Genomic DNA, 20,194 nt, shown 5'->3' with positions numbered 1-20,194 from the left:
GTGTGGTAAGTCTTTATGTGATGGCTATTGTGTCTGTTTGACCTCTTCCAAATGTCTGTACTGGCAATAAAAAGAAAAAGTTTCCAATTTAAATAGATAGAGAATAAAAACAATTTGCCAGTAATGTGAAAAAACCTACAGCACCTGGTGTTCCCATGTGGTCTCCCACCCAAGTACTAACCAGGCCCAACACTGCTTAGCTTCCAAGATCAGACGAGATTGGGCCTATCCAATGTGGTATGGCTGTAGGTGAGTTAAAGCCACTTTTTTGCCCTCTTCTACTTCTATCACCAGGTAAGCTAATACAAAAGTTTCCTAACTGTATTGGCTTACTGAAAAAAATCATGTGTTGGTAATGTAAAAAGACCTACAGGACATGATATTAGCAGGGGGTCTTAAATTAAACTACAAAAGAGGCTCAACACTGTTTAGCTGCCAAAAGCAGTTGGAATTGAGCCTAAACAGTGTGGTAAGTCTTTAGGTGATGGCTATTGTGTCTGTTTGACCTCTTCCAAATGTCTGTGCTGGCAATAAAAAGAAAAAGTTTCCAATATAAATAGCTAGAGAATAAAAACAATTTGCCTGTAATGTGAAAAAACCTACAGCACCTGGTGTTCCCATGTGGTCTCCCACCCAATTACTAACCAGGCCCAACACTGCTTAGCTTCCAAGAACAGACGAGATTGGGCCTATCCAATGTGGTATGGCTGTAGGTGTAATACAGGCACTTTTTTGCCCTCTTCTACTTCTATCACCAGGTAAGCTAATAAAAAAGTTTCCTAACTGTATTGGCTTACTGAAAAAAATCATGTGTTGGTAATGTAAAAATACCTACAGGACATGATATTAGCAGGGGGTCTTAAATTAAACTACTAAAGAGGCTCAACACTGTTTAGCTGCCAAAAGCAGTTGGAATTGGGCCTAAACAGTGTGGTAAGTCTTTAGGTGATGGCTATTGTGTCTGTTTGACCTCTTCCAAATGTCTGTACTGGCAATAAAAAGAAAAAGTTTCCAATTTAAATAGCTAGAGAATAAAAACAATTTGCCTGTAATGTGAAAAAACCTACAGCACCTGGTGTTCCCATGTGGTCTCCCACCCAAGTACTAACCAGGCCCAACACTGCTTAGCTTCCAAGATCAGACGAGATTGGGCCTATCCAATGTGGTATGGCTGTAGGTGAGATACAGGCACTTTTTTGCCCTCTTCTACTTCTATCACCAGGTAAGCTAATAAAAAAGTTTCCTAACTGTATTGGCTTACTGAAAAAAATCATGTGTTGGTAATGTAAAAAGACCTACAGGACATGATATTAGCAGGGGGTCTTAAATTAAACTACTAAAGAGGCTCAACACTGTTTAGCTGCCAAAAGCAGTTGGAATTGGGCCTAAACAGTGTGGTAAGTCTTTAGGTGATGGCTATTGTGTCTGTTTGACCTCTTCCAAATGTCTGTACTGGCAATAAAAAGAAAAAGTTTCAAATTTAAATAGCTAGAGAATAAAAACAATTTGCCAGTAATGTGAAAAAACCTACAGCACCTGGTGTTCCCATGTGGTCTCCCACCCAAGTACTAACCAGGCCCAACACTGCTTAGCTTCCAAGATCAGGCCTATCCAATGTGGTATGACTGTAGGTGAGATACAGGCACTTTTTTGCCCTCTTCTACTTCTATCACAAGGTAAGCTAATAAAAAAGTTTCCTAACTGTATTGGCTTACTGAAAAAAATCATGTGTTGGTAATGTAAAAAGACCTACAGGACATGATATTAGCAGGGGGTCTTAAATTAAACTACAAAAGAGGCTCAACACTGTTTAGCTGCCAAAAGCAGTTGGAATTGGGCCTAAACAGTGTGGTAAGTCTTTAGGTGATGGCTATTATGTCTGTTTGACCTCTTCCAAATGTCTGTACTGGCAATAAAAAGAAAAAGTTTCCAATTTAAATAGCTAGAGAATAAAAACAATTTGCCAGTAATGTGAAAAAACCTACCGCACCTGGTGTTCCCATGTGGTCTCCCACCCAAGTACTAACCAGGCCCAACACTGCTTAGCTTCCAAGATCAGACGAGATTGGGCCTATCCAATGTGGTATGGCTGTAGTTGAGATACAGGCACTTTTTTGCCCTCTTCTACTTCTATCACCAGGTAAGCTAATACAAAAGTTTCCTAACTGTATTGGCTTACTGAAAAAAATCATGTGTTGGTAATGTAAAAAGACCTACAGGACATGATATTAGAAGGGGGTCTTAAATTAAACTACAAAAGAGGCTCAACACTGTTTAGCTGCCAAAAGCAGTTGGAATTGAGCCGAAACAGTGTGGTAAGTATTTAGGTGATGGCTAGTGTGTCTGTTTGACCTCTTCCAAATGTCTGTGCTGGCAATAAAAAGAAAAAGTTTTATATATATATAGCTAGAGAATAAAAACAATTTGCCAGTAATGTGAAAAACCCTACAGCACCTGGTGTTCCCAGGTGGTCTCCCACCCAAGTACTAACCAGGCCCAGCACTGCTTAGCTTCCAAGATCAGACGAGATTGGGCCTATCCAATGTGGTATGGCTGTAGGTGAGATACAGGCACTTTTTTTGCCCTCTTCTACTTCTATCACCAGGTAAGCTAATACAAAAGTTTCCTAACTGTATTGGCTTACTGAAAAAAATCATGTGTTGGTAAAGTAAAAAGACCTACAGGACATGATATTAGCAGGGGGTCTTAAATTAAACTACTAAACAGGCTCAACACTGTTTAGCTGCCAAAAGCAGTTGGAATTGGGCCTAAACAGTGTGGCAAGTCTTTAGGTGATGGCTATTGTGTCTGTTTGACCTCTTCCAAATGTCTGTACTGGCAATAAAAAGAAAAAGTTTCCAATTTAAATAGCTAGAGAATAAAAACAATTTGACTGTAATGTGAAAAAACCTACAGCACTTGGTGTTCCCATGTGGTCTCCCACCCAAGTACTAACCAGGCCCAACACTGCTTAGCTTCCAAGATCAGACGAGATTGGGCCTATCCAATGTGGTATGGCTGTATGTGAGATACAGGCACTTTTTTGCCCTCTTCTACTTCTATCACCAGGTAAGCTAATAAAAAAGTTTCCTAACTGTATTGGCTTACTGAAAAAAATCATGTGTTGGTAATGTAAAAAGACCTACAGGACATGATATTAGCAGGGAGTCTTAAATTAAACTACTAAAGAGGCCCAACACTGTTTAGCTGCCAAAAGCAGTCGGAATTGGGCCTAAACAGTTTGGTAAGTCTTGACCTCTTCCAAATGTCTGTGCTGGCAATAAAAAGATAAAGTTTCCTATTTAAATAGCTAGAGAATAAAAACAATTTGCCAGTAATGTGAAAAAACCTACAGCACCTGGTGTTCCCATGTGGTCTACCACCCAAGTACTATCCAGGCCCAACACTGCTTAGCTTCCAAGATCAGACAAGATTGGGCCTATCCAATGTGGTATGGCTGTAGGTGAGTTAAAGGCACTTTTTTGCCCTCTTCTACTTCTATCACCAGGTAAGCTAATACAAAAGTTTCCTAACTGTATTGGCTTACTGAAAAAAATCATGTGTTGGTAATGTAAAAAGACCTACAGGACATGATATTAGCAGGGGGTCTTAAATTAAACTACTAAAGAGGCTCAACACTGTTTAGCTGCCAAAAGCAGTTAGAATTGGGCCTAAACAGTGTGGTAAGTCTTTAGGTGATGGCTATTGTGTCTGTTTGACCTCTTCCAAATGTCTGTGCTGGCAATAAAAAGAAAAAGTTTCCTACTTAAATAGCTAGAGAATAAAAACAATTTGCCAGTAATGTGAAAAAACCTACAGCACCTGGTGTTCCCATGTGGTCTCCCACCCAAGTACTAACCAGGCCCAACACTGCTTAGCTTCCAAGATCAGACGAGATTGGGCCTATCCAATGTGGTATGGCTGTAGGTGAGTTAAAGCCACTTTTTTGCCCTCTTCTACTTCTATCACCAGGTAAGCTAATACAAAAGTTTCCTAACTGTATTGGCTTACTGAAAAAAATCATGTGTTGGTAATGTAAAAAGACCTACAGGACATGATATTAGCAGGGGGTCTTAAATTAAACTACAAAAGAGGCTCAACACTGTTTAGCTGCCAAAAGCAGTTGGAATTGAGCCTAAACAGTGTGGTAAGTCTTTAGGTGATGGCTATTATGTCTGTTTGACCTCTTCCAAATGTCTGTACTGGCAATAAAAAGAAAAAGTTTCCAATTTAAATAGCTAGAGAATAAAAACAATTTGCCAGTAATGTGAAAAAACCTACAGCACCTGGTGTTCCCATGTGGTCTCCCACCCAAGTACTAACCAGGCCCAACACTGCTTAGCTTCCAAGATCAGACGAGATTGGGCCTATCCAATGTGGTATGGCTGTAGTTGAGATACAGGCACTTTTTTGCCCTCTTCTACTTCTATCACCAGGTAAGCTAATACAAAAGTTTCCTAACTGTATTGGCTTACTGAAAAAAATCATGTGTTGGTAATGTAAAAAGACCTACAGGACATGATATTAGAAGGGGGTCTTAAATTAAACTACAAAAGAGGCTCAACACTGTTTAGCTGCCAAAAGCAGTTGGAATTGAGCCGAAACAGTGTGGTAAGTCTTTAGGTGATGGCTAGTGTGTCTGTTTGACCTCTTCCAAATGTCTGTGCTGGCAATAAAAAGAAAAAGTTTCATATATATATAGCTAGAGAATAAAAACAATTTGCCAGTAATGTGAAAAAACCTACAGCACCTGGTGTTCCCAGGTGGTCTCCCACCCAAGTACTAACCAGGCCCAGCACTGCTTAGCTTCCAAGATCAGACGAGATTGGGCCTATCCAATGTGGTATGTCTGTAGGTGAGATACAGGCACTTTTTTTGCCCTCTTCTACTTCTATCACCAGGTAAGCTAATACAAAAGTTTCCTAACTGTATTGGCTTACTGAAAAAAATCATGTGTTGGTAAAGTAAAAAGACCTACAGGACATGATATTAGCAGGGGGTCTTAAATTAAACTACTAAACAGGCTCAACACTGTTTAGCTGCCAAAAGCAGTTGGAATTGGGCCTAAACAGTGTGGCAAGTCTTTAGGTGATGGCTATTGTGTCTGTTTGACCTCTTCCAAATGTCTGTACTGGCAATAAAAAGAAAAAGTTTCCAATTTAAATAGCTAGAGAATAAAAACAATTTGACTGTAATGTGAAAAAACCTACAGCACCTGGTGTTCCCATGTGGTCTCCCACCCAAGTACTAACCAGGCCCAACACTGCTTAGCTTCCAAGATCAGACGAGATTGGGCCTATCCAATGTGGTATGACTGTAGGTGAGATACAGGCACTTTTTTGCCCTCTTCTACTTCTATCACAAGGTAAGCTAATAAAAAAGTTTCCTAACTGTATTGGCTTACTGAAAAAAATCATGTGTTGGTAATGTAAAAAGACCTACAGGACATGATATTAGCAGGGGGTCTTAAATTAAACTACAAAAGAGGCTCAACACTGTTTAGCTGCCAAAAGCAGTTGGAATTGGGCCTAAACAGTGTGGTAAGTCTTTAGGTGATGGCTATTATGTCTGTTTGACCTCTTCCAAATGTCTGTACTGGCAATAAAAAGAAAAAGTTTCCAATTTAAATAGCTAGAGAATAAAAACAATTTGCCAGTAATGTGAAAAAACCTACCGCACCTGGTGTTCCCATGTGGTCTCCCACCCAAGTACTAACCAGGCCCAACACTGCTTAGCTTCCAAGATCAGACGAGATTGGGCCTATCCAATGTGGTATGGCTGTAGTTGAGATACAGGCACTTTTTTGCCCTCTTCTACTTCTATCACCAGGTAAGCTAATACAAAAGTTTCCTAACTGTATTGGCTTACTGAAAAAAATCATGTGTTGGTAATGTAAAAAGACCTACAGGACATGATATTAGAAGGGGGTCTTAAATTAAACTACAAAAGAGGCTCAACACTGTTTAGCTGCCAAAAGCAGTTGGAATTGAGCCGAAACAGTGTGGTAAGTCTTTAGGTGATGGCTAGTGTGTCTGTTTGACCTCTTCCAAATGTCTGTGCTGGCAATAAAAAGAAAAAGTTTTATATATATATAGCTAGAGAATAAAAACAATTTGCCAGTAATGTGAAAAACCCTACAGCACCTGGTGTTCCCAGGTGGTCTCCCACCCAAGTACTAACCAGGCCCAGCACTGCTTAGCTTCCAAGATCAGACGAGATTGGGCCTATCCAATGTGGTATGGCTGTAGGTGAGATACAGGCACTTTTTTTGCCCTCTTCTACTTCTATCACCAGGTAAGCTAATACAAAAGTTTCCTAACTGTATTGGCTTACTGAAAAAAATCATGTGTTGGTAAAGTAAAAAGACCTACAGGACATGATATTAGCAGGGGGTCTTAAATTAAACTACTAAACAGGCTCAACACTGTTTAGCTGCCAAAAGCAGTTGGAATTGGGCCTAAACAGTGTGGCAAGTCTTTAGGTGATGGCTATTGTGTCTGTTTGACCTCTTCCAAATGTCTGTACTGGCAATAAAAAGAAAAAGTTTCCAATTTAAATAGCTAGAGAATAAAAACAATTTGACTGTAATGTGAAAAAACCTACAGCACTTGGTGTTCCCATGTGGTCTCCCACCCAAGTACTAACCAGGCCCAACACTGCTTAGCTTCCAAGATCAGACGAGATTGGGCCTATCCAATGTGGTATGGCTGTATGTGAGATACAGGCACTTTTTTGCCCTCTTCTACTTCTATCACCAGGTAAGCTAATAAAAAAGTTTCCTAACTGTATTGGCTTACTGAAAAAAATCATGTGTTGGTAATGTAAAAAGACCTACAGGACATGATATTAGCAGGGAGTCTTAAATTAAACTACTAAAGAGGCCCAACACTGTTTAGCTGCCAAAAGCAGTCGGAATTGGGCCTAAACAGTTTGGTAAGTCTTTAGGTGATGGCTATTGTGTCTGTTTGACCTCTTCCAAATGTCTGTGCTGGCAATAAAAAGAAAAAGTTTCCTACTTAAATAGCTAGAGAATAAAAACAATTTGCCAGTAATGTGAAAAAACCTACAGCACCTGGTGTTCCCATGTGGTCTCCCACCCAAGTACTAACCAGGCCCAACACTGCTTAGCTTCCAAGATCAGACGAGATTGGGCCTATCCAATGTGGTATGGCTGTAGGTGAGTTAAAGCCACTTTTTTGCCCTCTTCTACTTCTATCACCAGGTAAGCTAATACAAAAGTTTCCTAACTGTATTGGCTTACTGAAAAAAATCATGTGTTGGTAATGTAAAAAGACCTACAGGACATGATATTAGCAGGGGGTCTTAAATTAAACTACAAAAGAGGCTCAACACTGTTTAGCTGCCAAAAGCAGTTGGAATTGAGCCTAAACAGTGTGGTAAGTCTTTAGGTGATGGCTATTGTGTCTGTTTGACCTCTTCCAAATGTCTGTGCTGGCAATAAAAAGAAAAAGTTTCCAATATAAATAGCTAGAGAATAAAAACAATTTGCTTGTAATGTGAAAAAACCTACAGCACCTGGTGTTCCCATGTGGTCTCCCACCCAAGTACTAACCAGGCCCAACACTGCTTAGCTTCCAAGAACAGACGAGATTGGGCCTATCCAATGTGGTATGGCTGTAGGTGAAATATGGGCAATTTTTTGCCCTCTTCTACTTCTATCACCAGGTAAGCTAATACAAAAGTTTCCTAACTGTATTGGCTTACTGAAAAAAATCATGTGTTGGTAATGTAAAAAGACCTACAGGACATGATATTAGCAGGGGGTCTTAAATTAAACTACTAAAGAGGCTCAACACTGTTTAGCTGCCAAAAGCAGTTGGAATTGGGCCTAAACAGTGTGGTAAGTCTTTAGGTGATGGCTATTGTGTCTGTTTGACCTCTTCCAAATGTCTGTACTGGCAATAAAAAGAAAAAGTTTCCAATTTAAATAGCTAGAGAATAAAAACAATTTGCCTGTAATGTGAAAAAACCTACAGCACCTGGTGTTCCCATGTGGTCTCCCACCCAAGTACTAACCAGGCCCAACACTGCTTAGCTTCCAAGATCAGATGAGATTGGGCCTATCCAATGTGGTATGGCTGTAGGTGAGATACAGGCACTTTTTTGCCCTCTTCTACTTCTATCACCAGGTAAGCTAATAAAAAAGTTTCCTAACTGTATTGGCTTACTGAAAAAAATCATGTGTTGGTAATGTAAAAAGACCTACAGGACATGATATTAGCAGGGGGTCTTAAATTAAACTACTAAAGAGGATCAACACTGTTTAGCTGCCAAAAGCAGTTGGAATTGGGCCTAAACAGTGTGGTAAGTCTTTAGGTGATGGCTATTGTGTCTGTTTGACCTCTTCCAAATGTCTGTGCTGGCAATAAAAAGAAAAAGTTTCCTATTTAAATAGCTAGAGAATAAAAACAATTTGCCAGTAATGTGAAAAAACCTACAGCACCTGGTGTTCCCATGTGGTCTCCCACCCAAGTACTAACCAGGCCCAACACTGCTTAGCTTCCAAGATCAGACGAGATTGGGCCTATCCAATGTGGTATGACTGTAGGTGAGATACAGGCACTTTTTTGCCCTCTTCTACTTCTATCACAAGGTAAGCTAATAAAAAAGTTTCCTAACTGTATTGGCTTACTGAAAAAAATCATGTGTTGGTAATGTAAAAAGACCTACAGGACATGATATTAGCAGGGGGTCTTAAATTAAACTACAAAAGAGGCTCAACACTGTTTAGCTGCCAAAAGCAGTTGGAATTGGGCCTAAACAGTGTGGTAAGTCTTTAGGTGATGGCTATTATGTCTGTTTGACCTCTTCCAAATGTCTGTGCTGGCAATAAAAAGAAAAAGTTTCCAATTTAAATAGCTAGAGAATAAAAACAATTTGCCAGTAATGTGAAAAAACCTACAGCACCTGGTGTTCCCATGTGGTCTCCCACCCAAGTACTAACCAGGCCCAACACTGCTTAGCTTCCAAGAACAGACGAGATTGGGCCTATCCAATGTGGTATGGCTGTAGGTGAAATATGGGCAATTTTTTGCCCTCTTCTACTTCTATCACCAGGTAAGCTAATAAAAAAGTTTCCTAACTGTATTGGCTTACTGAAAAAAATCATGTGTTGGAAATGTAAAAAGACCTACAGGACATGATATTAGAAGGGGGTCTTAAATTAAACTACAAAAGAGGCTCAACACTGTTTAGCTGCCAAAAGCAGTTGGAATTGAGCCGAAACAGTGTGGTAAGTCTTTAGGTGATGGCTAGTGTGTCTGTTTGACCTCTTCCAAATGTCTGTGCTGGCAATAAAAAGAAAAAGTTTCATATATATATAGCTAGAGAATAAAAACAATTTGCCAGTAATGTGAAAAAACCTACAGCACCTGGTGTTCCCAGGTGGTCTCCCACCCAAGTACTAACCAGGCCCAGCACTGCTTAGCTTCCAAGATCAGACGAGATTGGGCCTATCCAATGTGGTATGGCTGTAGGTGAGATACAGGCACTTTTTTTGCCCTCTTCTACTTCTATCACCAGGTAAGCTAATACAAAAGTTTCCTAACTGTATTGGCTTACTGAAAAAAATCATGTGTTGGTAAAGTAAAAAGACCTACAGGACATGATATTAGCAGGGGGTCTTAAATTAAACTACTAAACAGGCTCAACACTGTTTAGCTGCCAAAAGCAGTTGGAATTGGGCCTAAACAGTGTGGCAAGTCTTTAGGTGATGGCTATTGTGTCTGTTTGACCTCTTCCAAATGTCTGTACTGGCAATAAAAAGAAAAAGTTTCCAATTTAAATAGCTAGAGAATAAAAACAATTTGACTGTAATGTGAAAAAACCTACAGCACCTGGTGTTCCCATGTGGTCTCCCACCCAAGTACTAACCAGGCCCAACACTGCTTAGCTTCCAAGATCAGACGAGATTGGGCCTATCCAATGTGTTATGGCTGTATGTGAGATACAGGCACTTTTTTGCCCTCTTCTACTTCTATCACCAGGTAAGCTAATAAAAAAGTTTCCTAACTGTATTGGCTTACTGAAAAAAATCATGTGTTGGTAATGTAAAAAGACCTACAGGACATGATATTAGCAGGGAGTCTTAAATTAAACTACTAAAGAGGCCCAACACTGTTTAGCTGCCAAAAGCAGTTGGAATTGGGCCTAAACAGTTTGGTAAGTCTTTAGGTGATGGCTATTGTGTCTGTTTGACCTCTTCCAAATGTCTGTGCTGGCAATAAAAAGATAAAGTTTCCTATTTAAATAGCTAGAGAATAAAAACAATTTGCCAGTAATGTGAAAAAACCTACAGCACCTGGTGTTCCCATGTGGTCTCCCACCCAAGTACTAACCAGGCCCAACACTGCTTAGCTTCCAAGATCAGACGAGATTGGGCCTATCCAATGTGGTATGGCTGTAGGTGAGTTAAAGGCACTTTTTTGCCCTCTTCTACTTCTATCACCAGGTAAGCTAATACAAAAGTTTCCTAACTGTATTGGCTTACTGAAAAAAATCATGTGTTGGTAATGTAAAAAGACCTACAGGACATGATATTAGCAGGGGGTCTTAAATTAAACTACTAAAGAGGCTCAACACTGTTTAGCTGCCAAAAGCAGTTAGAATTGGGCCTAAACAGTGTGGTAAGTCTTTAGGTGATGGCTATTGTGTCTGTTTGACCTCTTCCAAATGTCTGTGCTGGCAATAAAAAGAAAAAGTTTCCTACTTAAATAGCTAGAGAATAAAAACAATTTGCCAGTAATGTGAAAAAACCTACAGCACCTGGTGTTCCCATGTGGTCTACCACCCAAGTACTAACCAGGCCCAACACTGCTTAGCTTCCAAGATCAGACGAGATTGGGCCTATCCAATGTGGTATGGCTGTAGGTGAGTTAAAGCCACTTTTTTGCCCTCTTCTACTTCTATCACCAGGTAAGCTAATACAAAAGTTTCCTAACTGTATTGGCTTACTGAAAAAAAATCATGTGTTGGTAATGTAAAAAGACCTACAGGACATGATATTAGCAGGGGGTCTTAAATTAAACTACAAAAGAGGCTCAACACTGTTTAGCTGCCAAAAGCAGTTGGAATTGAGCCTAAACAGTGTGGTAAGTCTTTAGGTGATGGCTATTGTGTCTGTTTGACCTCTTCCAAATGTCTGTGCTGGCAATAAAAAGAAAAAGTTTCCAATATAAATAGCTAGAGAATAAAAACAATTTGCTTGTAATGTGAAAAAACCTACAGCACCTGGTGTTCCCATGTGGTCTCCCACCCAAGTACTAACCAGGCCCAACACTGCTTAGCTTCCAAGAACAGACGAGATTGGGCCTATCCAATGTGGTATGGCTGTAGGTGAAATATGGGCAATTTTTTGCCCTCTTCTACTTCTATCACCAGGTAAGCTAATAAAAAAGTTTCCTAACTGTATTGGCTTACTGAAAAAAATCATGTGTTGGTAATGTAAAAAGACCTACAGGACATGATATTAGCAGGGGGTCTTAAATTAAACTACTAAAGAGGCTCAACACTGTTTAGCTGCCAAAAGCAGTTGGAATTGGGCCTAAACAGTGTGGTAAGTCTTTAGGTGATGGCTATTGTGTCTGTTTGACCTCTTCCAAATGTCTGTACTGGCAATAAAAAGAAAAAGTTTCCAATTTAAATAGCTAGAGAATAAAAACAATTTGCCAGTAATGTGAAAAAACCTACAGCACCTGGTGTTCCCATGTGGTCTCCCACCCAAGTACTAACCAGGCCCAACACTGCTTAGCTTCCAAGATCAGACGAGATTGGGCCTATCCAATGTGGTATGGCTGTAGGTGAAATACAGGCACTTTTTTGCCCTCTTCTACTTCTATCAGTAGGTAAGCTAATAAAAAAGTTTCCTAACTGTATTGGCTTACTGAAAAAAATCATGTGTTGGTAATGTAAAAAGACCTACAGGACATGATATTAGCAGGGGGTCTTAAATTAAACTACAAAAGAGGCTCAACACTGTTTAGCTGCCAAAAGCAGTTGGAATTGAGCCGAAACAGTGTGGTAAGTCTTTAGGTGATGGCTAGTGTGTCTGTTTGACCTCTTCCAAATGTCTGTGCTGGCAATAAAAAGAAAAAGTTTCATATATATATAGCTAGAGAATAAAAACAATTTGCCAGTAATGTGAAAAAACCTACAGCACCTGGTGTTCCCAGGTGGTCTCCCACCCAAGTACTAACCAGGCCCAGCACTGCTTAGCTTCCAAGATCAGACGAGATTGGGCCTATCCAATGTGGTATGTCTGTAGGTGAGATACAGGCACTTTTTTTGCCCTCTTCTACTTCTATCACCAGGTAAGCTAATACAAAAGTTTCCTAACTGTATTGGCTTACTGAAAAAAATCATGTGTTGGTAAAGTAAAAAGACCTACAGGACATGATATTAGCAGGGGGTCTTAAATTAAACTACTAAACAGGCTCAACACTGTTTAGCTGCCAAAAGCAGTTGGAATTGGGCCTAAACAGTGTGGCAAGTCTTTAGGTGATGGCTATTGTGTCTGTTTGACCTCTTCCAAATGTCTGTACTGGCAATAAAAAGAAAAAGTTTCCAATTTAAATAGCTAGAGAATAAAAACAATTTGACTGTAATGTGAAAAAACCTACAGCACCTGGTGTTCCCATGTGGTCTCCCACCCAAGTACTAACCAGGCCCAACACTGCTTAGCTTCCAAGATCAGACGAGATTGGGCCTATCCAATGTGGTATGACTGTAGGTGAGATACAGGCACTTTTTTGCCCTCTTCTACTTCTATCACAAGGTAAGCTAATAAAAAAGTTTCCTAACTGTATTGGCTTACTGAAAAAAATCATGTGTTGGTAATGTAAAAAGACCTACAGGACATGATATTAGCAGGGGGTCTTAAATTAAACTACAAAAGAGGCTCAACACTGTTTAGCTGCCAAAAGCAGTTGGAATTGGGCCTAAACAGTGTGGTAAGTCTTTAGGTGATGGCTAGTGTGTCTGTTTGACCTCTTCCAAATGTCTGTGCTGGCAATAAAAAGAAAAAGTTTTATATATATATAGCTAGAGAATAAAAACAATTTGCCAGTAATGTGAAAAACCCTACAGCACCTGGTGTTCCCAGGTGGTCTCCCACCAAGTACTAACCAGGCCCAGCACTGCTTAGCTTCCAAGATCAGACGAGATTGGGCCTATCCAATGTGGTATGGCTGTAGGTGAGATACAGGCACTTTTTTTGCCCTCTTCTACTTCTATCACCAGGTAAGCTAATACAAAAGTTTCCTAACTGTATTGGCTTACTGAAAAAAATCATGTGTTGGTAAAGTAAAAAGACCTACAGGACATGATATTAGCAGGGGGTCTTAAATTAAACTACTAAACAGGCTCAACACTGTTTAGCTGCCAAAAGCAGTTGGAATTGGGCCTAAACAGTGTGGCAAGTCTTTAGGTGATGGCTATTGTGTCTGTTTGACCTCTTCCAAATGTCTGTACTGGCAATAAAAAGAAAAAGTTTCCAATTTAAATAGCTAGAGAATAAAAACAATTTGACTGTAATGTGAAAAAACCTACAGCACTTGGTGTTCCCATGTGGTCTCCCACCCAAGTACTAACCAGGCCCAACACTGCTTAGCTTCCAAGATCAGACGAGATTGGGCCTATCCAATGTGGTATGGCTGTAGGTGAGTTAAAGCCACTTTTTTGCCCTCTTCTACTTCTATCACCAGGTAAGCTAATACAAAAGTTTCCTAACTGTATTGGCTTACTGAAAAAAATCATGTGTTGGTAATGTAAAAAGACCTACAGGACATGATATTAGCAGGGGGTCTTAAATTAAACTACAAAAGAGGCTCAACACTGTTTAGCTGCCAAAAGCAGTTGGAATTGAGCCTAAACAGTGTGGTAAGTCTTTAGGTGATGGCTATTGTGTCTGTTTGACCTCTTCCAAATGTCTGTGCTGGCAATAAAAAGAAAAAGTTTCCAATATAAATAGCTAGAGAATAAAAACAATTTGCTTGTAATGTGAAAAAACCTACAGCACCTGGTGTTCCCATGTGGTCTCCCACCCAAGTACTAACCAGGCCCAACACTGCTTAGCTTCCAAGAACAGACGAGATTGGGCCTATCCAATGTGGTATGGCTGTAGGTGAAATATGGGCAATTTTTTGCCCTCTTCTACTTCTATCACCAGGTAAGCTAATACAAAAGTTTCCTAACTGTATTGGCTTACTGAAAAAAATCATGTGTTGGTAATGTAAAAAGACCTACAGGACATGATATTAGCAGGGGGTCTTAAATTAAACTACTAAAGAGGCTCAACACTGTTTAGCTGCCAAAAGCAGTTGGAATTGGGCCTAAACAGTGTGGTAAGTCTTTAGGTGATGGCTATTGTGTCTGTTTGACCTCTTCCAAATGTCTGTACTGGCAATAAAAAGAAAAAGTTTCCAATTTAAATAGCTAGAGAATAAAAACAATTTGCCTGTAATGTGAAAAAACCTACAGCACCTGGTGTTCCCATGTGGTCTCCCACCCAAGTACTAACCAGGCCCAACACTGCTTAGCTTCCAAGATCAGATGAGATTGGGCCTATCCAATGTGGTATGGCTGTAGGTGAGATACAGGCACTTTTTTGCCCTCTTCTACTTCTATCACCAGGTAAGCTAATAAAAAAGTTTCCTAACTGTATTGGCTTACTGAAAAAAATCATGTGTTGGTAATGTAAAAAGACCTACAGGACATGATATTAGCAGGGGGTCTTAAATTAAACTACTAAAGAGGATCAACACTGTTTAGCTGCCAAAAGCAGTTGGAATTGGGCCTAAACAGTGTGGTAAGTCTTTAGGTGATGGCTATTGTGTCTGTTTGACCTCTTCCAAATGTCTGTGCTGGCAATAAAAAGAAAAAGTTTCCTATTTAAATAGCTAGAGAATAAAAACAATTTGCCAGTAATGTGAAAAAACCTACAGCACCTGGTGTTCCCATGTGGTCTCCCACCCAAGTACTAACCAGGCCCAACACTGCTTAGCTTCCAAGATCAGACGAGATTGGGCCTATCCAATGTGGTATGACTGTAGGTGAGATACAGGCACTTTTTTGCCCTCTTCTACTTCTATCACAAGGTAAGCTAATAAAAAAGTTTCCTAACTGTATTGGCTTACTGAAAAAAATCATGTGTTGGTAATGTAAAAAGACCTACAGGACATGATATTAGCAGGGGGTCTTAAATTAAACTACAAAAGAGGCTCAACACTGTTTAGCTGCCAAAAGCAGTTGGAATTGGGCCTAAACAGTGTGGTAAGTCTTTAGGTGATGGCTATTATGTCTGTTTGACCTCTTCCAAATGTCTGTGCTGGCAATAAAAAGAAAAAGTTTCCAATTTAAATAGCTAGAGAATAAAAACAATTTGCCAGTAATGTGAAAAAACCTACAGCACCTGGTGTTCCCATGTGGTCTCCCACCCAAGTACTAACCAGGCCCAACACTGCTTAGCTTCCAAGAACAGACGAGATTGGGCCTATCCAATGTGGTATGGCTGTAGGTGAAATATGGGCAATTTTTTGCCCTCTTCTACTTCTATCACCAGGTAAGCTAATAAAAAAGTTTCCTAACTGTATTGGCTTACTGAAAAAAATCATGTGTTGGAAATGTAAAAAGACCTACAGGACATGATATTAGAAGGGGGTCTTAAATTAAACTACAAAAGAGGCTCAACACTGTTTAGCTGCCAAAAGCAGTTGGAATTGAGCCGAAACAGTGTGGTAAGTCTTTAGGTGATGGCTAGTGTGTCTGTTTGACCTCTTCCAAATGTCTGTGCTGGCAATAAAAAGAAAAAGTTTCATATATATATAGCTAGAGAATAAAAACAATTTGCCAGTAATGTGAAAAAACCTACAGCACCTGGTGTTCCCAGGTGGTCTCCCACCCAAGTACTAACCAGGCCCAGCACTGCTTAGCTTCCAAGATCAGACGAGATTGGGCCTATCCAATGTGGTATGGCTGTAGGTGAGATACAGGCACTTTTTTTGCCCTCTTCTACTTCTATCACCAGGTAAGCTAATACAAAAGTTTCCTAACTGTATTGGCTTACTGAAAAAAATCATGTGTTGGTAAAGTAAAAAGACCTACAGGACATGATATTAGCAGGGGGTCTTAAATTAAACTACTAAACAGGCTCAACACTGTTTAGCTGCCAAAAGCAGTTGGAATTGGGCCTAAACAGTGTGGCAAGTCTTTAGGTGATGGCTATTGTGTCTGTTTGACCTCTTCCAAATGTCTGTACTGGCAATAAAAAGAAAAAGTTTCCAATTTAAATAGCTAGAGAATAAAAACAATTTGACTGTAATGTGAAAAAACCTACAGCACCTGGTGTTCCCATGTGGTCTCCCACCCAAGTACTAACCAGGCCCAACACTGCTTAGCTTCCAAGATCAGACGAGATTGGGCCTATCCAATGTGTTATGGCTGTATGTGAGATACAGGCACTTTTTTGCCCTCTTCTACTTCTATCACCAGGTAAGCTAATAAAAAAGTTTCCTAACTGTATTGGCTTACTGAAAAAAATCATGTGTTGGTAATGTAAAAAGACCTACAGGACATGATATTAGCAGGGAGTCTTAAATTAAACTACTAAAGAGGCCCAACACTGTTTAGCTGCCAAAAGCAGTTGGAATTGGGCCTAAACAGTTTGGTAAGTCTTTAGGTGATGGCTATTGTGTCTGTTTGACCTCTTCCAAATGTCTGTGCTGGCAATAAAAAGATAAAGTTTCCTATTTAAATAGCTAGAGAATAAAAACAATTTGCCAGTAATGTGAAAAAACCTACAGCACCTGGTGTTCCCATGTGGTCTCCCACCCAAGTACTAACCAGGCCCAACACTGCTTAGCTTCCAAGATCAGACGAGATTGGGCCTATCCAATGTGGTATGGCTGTAGGTGAGTTAAAGGCACTTTTTTGCCCTCTTCTACTTCTATCACCAGGTAAGCTAATACAAAAGTTTCCTAACTGTATTGGCTTACTGAAAAAAATCATGTGTTGGTAATGTAAAAAGACCTACAGGACATGATATTAGCAGGGGGTCTTAAATTAAACTACTAAAGAGGCTCAACACTGTTTAGCTGCCAAAAGCAGTTAGAATTGGGCCTAAACAGTGTGGTAAGTCTTTAGGTGATGGCTATTGTGTCTGTTTGACCTCTTCCAAATGTCTGTGCTGGCAATAAAAAGAAAAAGTTTCCTACTTAAATAGCTAGAGAATAAAAACAATTTGCCAGTAATGTGAAAAAACCTACAGCACCTGGTGTTCCCATGTGGTCTACCACCCAAGTACTAACCAGGCCCAACACTGCTTAGCTTCCAAGATCAGACGAGATTGGGCCTATCCAATGTGGTATGGCTGTAGGTGAGTTAAAGCCACTTTTTTGCCCTCTTCTACTTCTATCACCAGGTAAGCTAATACAAAAGTTTCCTAACTGTATTGGCTTACTGAAAAAAAATCATGTGTTGGTAATGTAAAAAGACCTACAGGACAAGATATTAGCAGGGGGTCTTAAATTAAACTACAAAAGAGGCTCAACACTGTTTAGCTGCCAAAAGCAGTTGGAATTGAGCCTAAACAGTGTGGTAAGTCTTTAGGTGATGGCTATTGTGTCTGTTTGACCTCTTCCAAATGTCTGTGCTGGCAATAAAAAGAAAAAGTTTCCAATATAAATAGCTAGAGAATAAAAACAATTTGCTTGTAATGTGAAAAAACCTACAGCACCTGGTGTTCCCATGTGATCTCCCACCCAAGTACTAACCAGGCCCAACACTGCTTAGCTTCCAAGAACAGACGAGATTGGGCCTATCCAATGTGGTATGGCTGTAGGTGAAATATGGGCAATTTTTTGCCCTCTTCTACTTCTATCACCAGGTAAGCTAATAAAAAAGTTTCCTAACTGTATTGGCTTACTGAAAAAAATCATGTGTTGGTAATGTAAAAAGACCTACAGGACATGATATTAGCAGGGGGTCTTAAATTAAACTACTAAAGAGGCTCAACACTGTTTAGCTGCCAAAAGCAGTTGGAATTGGGCCTAAACAGTGTGGTAAGTCTTTAGGTGATGGCTATTGTGTCTGTTTGACCTCTTCCAAATGTCTGTACTGGCAATAAAAAGAAAAAGTTTCCAATTTAAATAGCTAGAGAATAAAAACAATTTGCCAGTAATGTGAAAAAACCTACAGCACCTGGTGTTCCCATGTGGTCTCCCACCCAAGTACTAACCAGGCCCAACACTGCTTAGCTTCCAAGATCAGACGAGATTGGGCCTATCCAATGTGGTATGGCTGTAGGTGAAATACAGGCACTTTTTTGCCCTCTTCTACTTCTATCAGTAGGTAAGCTAATAAAAAAGTTTCCTAACTGTATTGGCTTACTGAAAAAAATCATGTGTTGGTAATGTAAAAAGACCTACAGGACATGATATTAGCAGGGGGTCTTAAATTAAACTACAAAAGAGGCTCAACACTGTTTAGCTGCCAAAAGCAGTTGGAATTGGGCCTAAACAGTGTGGTAAGTCTTTAGGTGATGGCTATTGTGTCTGTTTGACCTCTTCCAAATGTCTGTGCTGGCAATAAAAAGAAAAAGTTTCCAATTTAAATAGCTAGAGAATAAAAACAATTTGCCTGTAATGTGAAAAAACCTACAGCACCTGGTGTTCCCATGTGGTCTCCCACCCAAGTACTAACCAGGCCCAACACTGCTTAGCTTCCAAGATCAGACGAGATTGGGCCTATCCAATGTGGTATGGCTGTAGGTGAGATACAGGCACTTTTTTGCCCTCTTCTACTTCTATCACCAGGTAAGCTAATACAAAAGTTTCCTAACTGTATTGGCTTACTGAAAAAAATCATGTGTTGGTAATGTAAAAAGACCTACAGGACATGATATTAGCAGGGGGTCTTAAATTAAACTACTAAAGAGGATCAACACTGTTTAGCTGCCAAAAGCAGTTGGAATTGGGCCTAAACAGTGTGGTAAGTCTTTAGGTGATGGCTATTGTGTCTGTTTGACCTCTTCCAAATGTCTGTACTGGCAATAAAAAGAAAAAGTTTCCAATTTAAATAGCTAGAGAATAAAAACAATTTGCCAGTAATGTGAAAAAACCTACAGCACCTGGTGTTCCCATGTGGTCTCCCACCCAAGTACTAACCAGGCCCAACACTGCTTAGCTTCCAAGATCAGACGAGATTGGGCCTATCCAATGTGGTATGGCTGTAGGTGAGTTAAAAGCACTTTTTTGCCCTCTTCTACTTCTATCACCAGGTAAGCTAATACAAAAGTTTCCTAACTGTATTGGCTTACTGAAAAAAATCATGTGTTGGTAATGTAAAAAGACCTACAGGACATGATATTAGCAGGGGGTCTAAAATTAAACTACAAAAGAGGCTCAACACTGTTTAGCTGCCAAAAGCGGTTGGAATTGAGCCTAAACAGTGTGGTAAGTCTTTAGGTGATGGCTATTGTGTCTGTTTGACCTCTTCCAAATGTCTGTGCTGGCAATAAAAAGAAAATTTTTCCAATTTAAATAGCTAGAGAATAAAAACAATTTGCCAGTAATGTGAAAAAACCTACAGCACCTGGTGTTCCCAGGTGGTCTCCCACCCAAGTACTAACCAGGCCCAACACTGCTTAGCTTCCAAGATCAGACGAGATTGGGCCTATCCAATGTGGTATGGCTGTAGGTGAGATACAGGCACTTTTTTGCCCTCTTCTACTTCTATCACCAGGTAAGCTAATACAAAAGTTTCCTAACTGTATTGGCTTACTGAAAAAAAATCATGTGTTGGTAATGTAAAAAGACCTACAGGACATGATATTAGCAGAGGGTCTTAAATTAAACTACTAAACAGGCTCAACACTGTTTAGCTGCCAAAAGCAGTTGGAATTGGGCCTAAACAGTGTGGTAAGTCTTTAGGTGATGGCTATTGTGTCTGTTTGACCTCTTCCAAATGTCTGTACTGGCAATAAAAAGAAAAAGTTTCCAATTTAAATAGCTAGAGAATAAAAACAATTTGCCTGTAATGTGAAAAAACCTACAGCACCTGGTGTTCCCATGTGGTCTCCCACCCAAGTACTAACCAGGCCCAACACTGCTTAGCTTCCAAGATCAGACGAGATTGGGCCTATCCAATGTGGTATGGCTGTAGGTGAGTTAAAAGCACTTTT

The 20,194-nt window shown here is 40.0% G+C and overlaps 40 non-coding genes and 4 pseudogenes across 40 annotated transcripts; all 44 read right to left on the bottom strand.

Annotated features, from left to right (window-relative positions):
• Positions 1-132: 132 nt before the first annotated feature.
• LOC146013867 (5S ribosomal RNA) lies at positions 133-251 on the bottom strand. Its single transcript, XR_014446832.1, has one exon. It is a non-coding gene; the product is annotated as a 5S ribosomal RNA (ribosomal RNA).
• Positions 252-596: 345 nt separating this feature from the next.
• LOC146010460 (5S ribosomal RNA) lies at positions 597-715 on the bottom strand (annotated as a pseudogene).
• A 345-nt stretch (positions 716-1,060) lies between these two features.
• Positions 1,061-1,179, bottom strand: LOC146013865 (5S ribosomal RNA). The gene has a single exon (XR_014446830.1). It is a non-coding gene; the product is annotated as a 5S ribosomal RNA (ribosomal RNA).
• Positions 1,180-1,524: 345 nt separating this feature from the next.
• LOC146011515 (5S ribosomal RNA) lies at positions 1,525-1,633 on the bottom strand (annotated as a pseudogene).
• Positions 1,634-1,978: 345 nt separating this feature from the next.
• On the bottom strand, positions 1,979-2,097 carry LOC146017327 (5S ribosomal RNA). The gene has a single exon (XR_014450204.1). It is a non-coding gene; the product is annotated as a 5S ribosomal RNA (ribosomal RNA).
• Positions 2,098-2,442: 345 nt separating this feature from the next.
• LOC146015390 (5S ribosomal RNA) lies at positions 2,443-2,561 on the bottom strand. The gene has a single exon (XR_014448313.1). It is a non-coding gene; the product is annotated as a 5S ribosomal RNA (ribosomal RNA).
• Positions 2,562-2,907: 346 nt separating this feature from the next.
• Positions 2,908-3,026, bottom strand: LOC146017582 (5S ribosomal RNA). Its single transcript, XR_014450449.1, has one exon. It is a non-coding gene; the product is annotated as a 5S ribosomal RNA (ribosomal RNA).
• Positions 3,027-3,346: 320 nt separating this feature from the next.
• Positions 3,347-3,465, bottom strand: LOC146017453 (5S ribosomal RNA). The gene has a single exon (XR_014450324.1). It is a non-coding gene; the product is annotated as a 5S ribosomal RNA (ribosomal RNA).
• A 345-nt stretch (positions 3,466-3,810) lies between these two features.
• Positions 3,811-3,929, bottom strand: LOC146013864 (5S ribosomal RNA). Its single transcript, XR_014446829.1, has one exon. It is a non-coding gene; the product is annotated as a 5S ribosomal RNA (ribosomal RNA).
• Positions 3,930-4,274: 345 nt separating this feature from the next.
• Positions 4,275-4,393, bottom strand: LOC146015233 (5S ribosomal RNA). The gene has a single exon (XR_014448161.1). It is a non-coding gene; the product is annotated as a 5S ribosomal RNA (ribosomal RNA).
• Positions 4,394-4,738: 345 nt separating this feature from the next.
• Positions 4,739-4,857, bottom strand: LOC146016315 (5S ribosomal RNA). The gene has a single exon (XR_014449211.1). It is a non-coding gene; the product is annotated as a 5S ribosomal RNA (ribosomal RNA).
• Positions 4,858-5,203: 346 nt separating this feature from the next.
• On the bottom strand, positions 5,204-5,322 carry LOC146014152 (5S ribosomal RNA). The gene has a single exon (XR_014447106.1). It is a non-coding gene; the product is annotated as a 5S ribosomal RNA (ribosomal RNA).
• A 345-nt stretch (positions 5,323-5,667) lies between these two features.
• LOC146017326 (5S ribosomal RNA) lies at positions 5,668-5,786 on the bottom strand. The gene has a single exon (XR_014450203.1). It is a non-coding gene; the product is annotated as a 5S ribosomal RNA (ribosomal RNA).
• Positions 5,787-6,131: 345 nt separating this feature from the next.
• LOC146015389 (5S ribosomal RNA) lies at positions 6,132-6,250 on the bottom strand. Its single transcript, XR_014448312.1, has one exon. It is a non-coding gene; the product is annotated as a 5S ribosomal RNA (ribosomal RNA).
• A 346-nt stretch (positions 6,251-6,596) lies between these two features.
• Positions 6,597-6,715, bottom strand: LOC146017581 (5S ribosomal RNA). Its single transcript, XR_014450448.1, has one exon. It is a non-coding gene; the product is annotated as a 5S ribosomal RNA (ribosomal RNA).
• Positions 6,716-7,060: 345 nt separating this feature from the next.
• LOC146013863 (5S ribosomal RNA) lies at positions 7,061-7,179 on the bottom strand. The gene has a single exon (XR_014446828.1). It is a non-coding gene; the product is annotated as a 5S ribosomal RNA (ribosomal RNA).
• A 345-nt stretch (positions 7,180-7,524) lies between these two features.
• Positions 7,525-7,643, bottom strand: LOC146015715 (5S ribosomal RNA). Its single transcript, XR_014448628.1, has one exon. It is a non-coding gene; the product is annotated as a 5S ribosomal RNA (ribosomal RNA).
• A 345-nt stretch (positions 7,644-7,988) lies between these two features.
• Positions 7,989-8,107, bottom strand: LOC146013063 (5S ribosomal RNA). The gene has a single exon (XR_014446050.1). It is a non-coding gene; the product is annotated as a 5S ribosomal RNA (ribosomal RNA).
• Positions 8,108-8,452: 345 nt separating this feature from the next.
• On the bottom strand, positions 8,453-8,571 carry LOC146014151 (5S ribosomal RNA). The gene has a single exon (XR_014447105.1). It is a non-coding gene; the product is annotated as a 5S ribosomal RNA (ribosomal RNA).
• Positions 8,572-8,916: 345 nt separating this feature from the next.
• On the bottom strand, positions 8,917-9,035 carry LOC146015714 (5S ribosomal RNA). The gene has a single exon (XR_014448627.1). It is a non-coding gene; the product is annotated as a 5S ribosomal RNA (ribosomal RNA).
• Positions 9,036-9,380: 345 nt separating this feature from the next.
• LOC146013953 (5S ribosomal RNA) lies at positions 9,381-9,499 on the bottom strand. The gene has a single exon (XR_014446914.1). It is a non-coding gene; the product is annotated as a 5S ribosomal RNA (ribosomal RNA).
• A 346-nt stretch (positions 9,500-9,845) lies between these two features.
• On the bottom strand, positions 9,846-9,964 carry LOC146010547 (5S ribosomal RNA; annotated as a pseudogene).
• A 345-nt stretch (positions 9,965-10,309) lies between these two features.
• On the bottom strand, positions 10,310-10,428 carry LOC146013862 (5S ribosomal RNA). Its single transcript, XR_014446827.1, has one exon. It is a non-coding gene; the product is annotated as a 5S ribosomal RNA (ribosomal RNA).
• A 345-nt stretch (positions 10,429-10,773) lies between these two features.
• LOC146015202 (5S ribosomal RNA) lies at positions 10,774-10,892 on the bottom strand. The gene has a single exon (XR_014448130.1). It is a non-coding gene; the product is annotated as a 5S ribosomal RNA (ribosomal RNA).
• A 346-nt stretch (positions 10,893-11,238) lies between these two features.
• On the bottom strand, positions 11,239-11,357 carry LOC146015713 (5S ribosomal RNA). Its single transcript, XR_014448625.1, has one exon. It is a non-coding gene; the product is annotated as a 5S ribosomal RNA (ribosomal RNA).
• A 345-nt stretch (positions 11,358-11,702) lies between these two features.
• Positions 11,703-11,821, bottom strand: LOC146013860 (5S ribosomal RNA). The gene has a single exon (XR_014446826.1). It is a non-coding gene; the product is annotated as a 5S ribosomal RNA (ribosomal RNA).
• Positions 11,822-12,166: 345 nt separating this feature from the next.
• On the bottom strand, positions 12,167-12,285 carry LOC146016313 (5S ribosomal RNA). Its single transcript, XR_014449209.1, has one exon. It is a non-coding gene; the product is annotated as a 5S ribosomal RNA (ribosomal RNA).
• Positions 12,286-12,631: 346 nt separating this feature from the next.
• Positions 12,632-12,750, bottom strand: LOC146014150 (5S ribosomal RNA). The gene has a single exon (XR_014447104.1). It is a non-coding gene; the product is annotated as a 5S ribosomal RNA (ribosomal RNA).
• A 345-nt stretch (positions 12,751-13,095) lies between these two features.
• Positions 13,096-13,213, bottom strand: LOC146017370 (5S ribosomal RNA). The gene has a single exon (XR_014450245.1). It is a non-coding gene; the product is annotated as a 5S ribosomal RNA (ribosomal RNA).
• A 346-nt stretch (positions 13,214-13,559) lies between these two features.
• Positions 13,560-13,678, bottom strand: LOC146016137 (5S ribosomal RNA). Its single transcript, XR_014449036.1, has one exon. It is a non-coding gene; the product is annotated as a 5S ribosomal RNA (ribosomal RNA).
• Positions 13,679-14,023: 345 nt separating this feature from the next.
• LOC146015712 (5S ribosomal RNA) lies at positions 14,024-14,142 on the bottom strand. The gene has a single exon (XR_014448624.1). It is a non-coding gene; the product is annotated as a 5S ribosomal RNA (ribosomal RNA).
• A 345-nt stretch (positions 14,143-14,487) lies between these two features.
• On the bottom strand, positions 14,488-14,606 carry LOC146013052 (5S ribosomal RNA). The gene has a single exon (XR_014446039.1). It is a non-coding gene; the product is annotated as a 5S ribosomal RNA (ribosomal RNA).
• A 345-nt stretch (positions 14,607-14,951) lies between these two features.
• On the bottom strand, positions 14,952-15,070 carry LOC146014149 (5S ribosomal RNA). The gene has a single exon (XR_014447103.1). It is a non-coding gene; the product is annotated as a 5S ribosomal RNA (ribosomal RNA).
• A 345-nt stretch (positions 15,071-15,415) lies between these two features.
• Positions 15,416-15,534, bottom strand: LOC146015711 (5S ribosomal RNA). Its single transcript, XR_014448623.1, has one exon. It is a non-coding gene; the product is annotated as a 5S ribosomal RNA (ribosomal RNA).
• A 345-nt stretch (positions 15,535-15,879) lies between these two features.
• LOC146013952 (5S ribosomal RNA) lies at positions 15,880-15,998 on the bottom strand. Its single transcript, XR_014446913.1, has one exon. It is a non-coding gene; the product is annotated as a 5S ribosomal RNA (ribosomal RNA).
• A 346-nt stretch (positions 15,999-16,344) lies between these two features.
• On the bottom strand, positions 16,345-16,463 carry LOC146010546 (5S ribosomal RNA; annotated as a pseudogene).
• Positions 16,464-16,808: 345 nt separating this feature from the next.
• Positions 16,809-16,927, bottom strand: LOC146013859 (5S ribosomal RNA). Its single transcript, XR_014446825.1, has one exon. It is a non-coding gene; the product is annotated as a 5S ribosomal RNA (ribosomal RNA).
• Positions 16,928-17,272: 345 nt separating this feature from the next.
• On the bottom strand, positions 17,273-17,391 carry LOC146015201 (5S ribosomal RNA). The gene has a single exon (XR_014448129.1). It is a non-coding gene; the product is annotated as a 5S ribosomal RNA (ribosomal RNA).
• Positions 17,392-17,737: 346 nt separating this feature from the next.
• On the bottom strand, positions 17,738-17,856 carry LOC146017179 (5S ribosomal RNA). The gene has a single exon (XR_014450051.1). It is a non-coding gene; the product is annotated as a 5S ribosomal RNA (ribosomal RNA).
• A 345-nt stretch (positions 17,857-18,201) lies between these two features.
• On the bottom strand, positions 18,202-18,320 carry LOC146013858 (5S ribosomal RNA). The gene has a single exon (XR_014446824.1). It is a non-coding gene; the product is annotated as a 5S ribosomal RNA (ribosomal RNA).
• Positions 18,321-18,665: 345 nt separating this feature from the next.
• On the bottom strand, positions 18,666-18,784 carry LOC146013857 (5S ribosomal RNA). The gene has a single exon (XR_014446823.1). It is a non-coding gene; the product is annotated as a 5S ribosomal RNA (ribosomal RNA).
• Positions 18,785-19,129: 345 nt separating this feature from the next.
• LOC146013856 (5S ribosomal RNA) lies at positions 19,130-19,248 on the bottom strand. The gene has a single exon (XR_014446822.1). It is a non-coding gene; the product is annotated as a 5S ribosomal RNA (ribosomal RNA).
• A 345-nt stretch (positions 19,249-19,593) lies between these two features.
• LOC146016676 (5S ribosomal RNA) lies at positions 19,594-19,712 on the bottom strand. Its single transcript, XR_014449559.1, has one exon. It is a non-coding gene; the product is annotated as a 5S ribosomal RNA (ribosomal RNA).
• Positions 19,713-20,058: 346 nt separating this feature from the next.
• On the bottom strand, positions 20,059-20,177 carry LOC146013855 (5S ribosomal RNA). Its single transcript, XR_014446821.1, has one exon. It is a non-coding gene; the product is annotated as a 5S ribosomal RNA (ribosomal RNA).
• Between the last annotated feature and the right edge of the window lie 17 nt (positions 20,178-20,194).

This window comes from Crinia signifera, chromosome 6 (genome assembly GCF_055691185.1).
Source record: "Crinia signifera chromosome 6, ASM5569118v1, whole genome shotgun sequence".
NCBI classification, from domain to species: Eukaryota; Metazoa; Chordata; class Amphibia; order Anura; family Myobatrachidae; genus Crinia; species Crinia signifera.
Note: the sequence above shows the minus strand (reverse complement) of the source record. Positions and strands in the feature narration are given on the sequence as shown.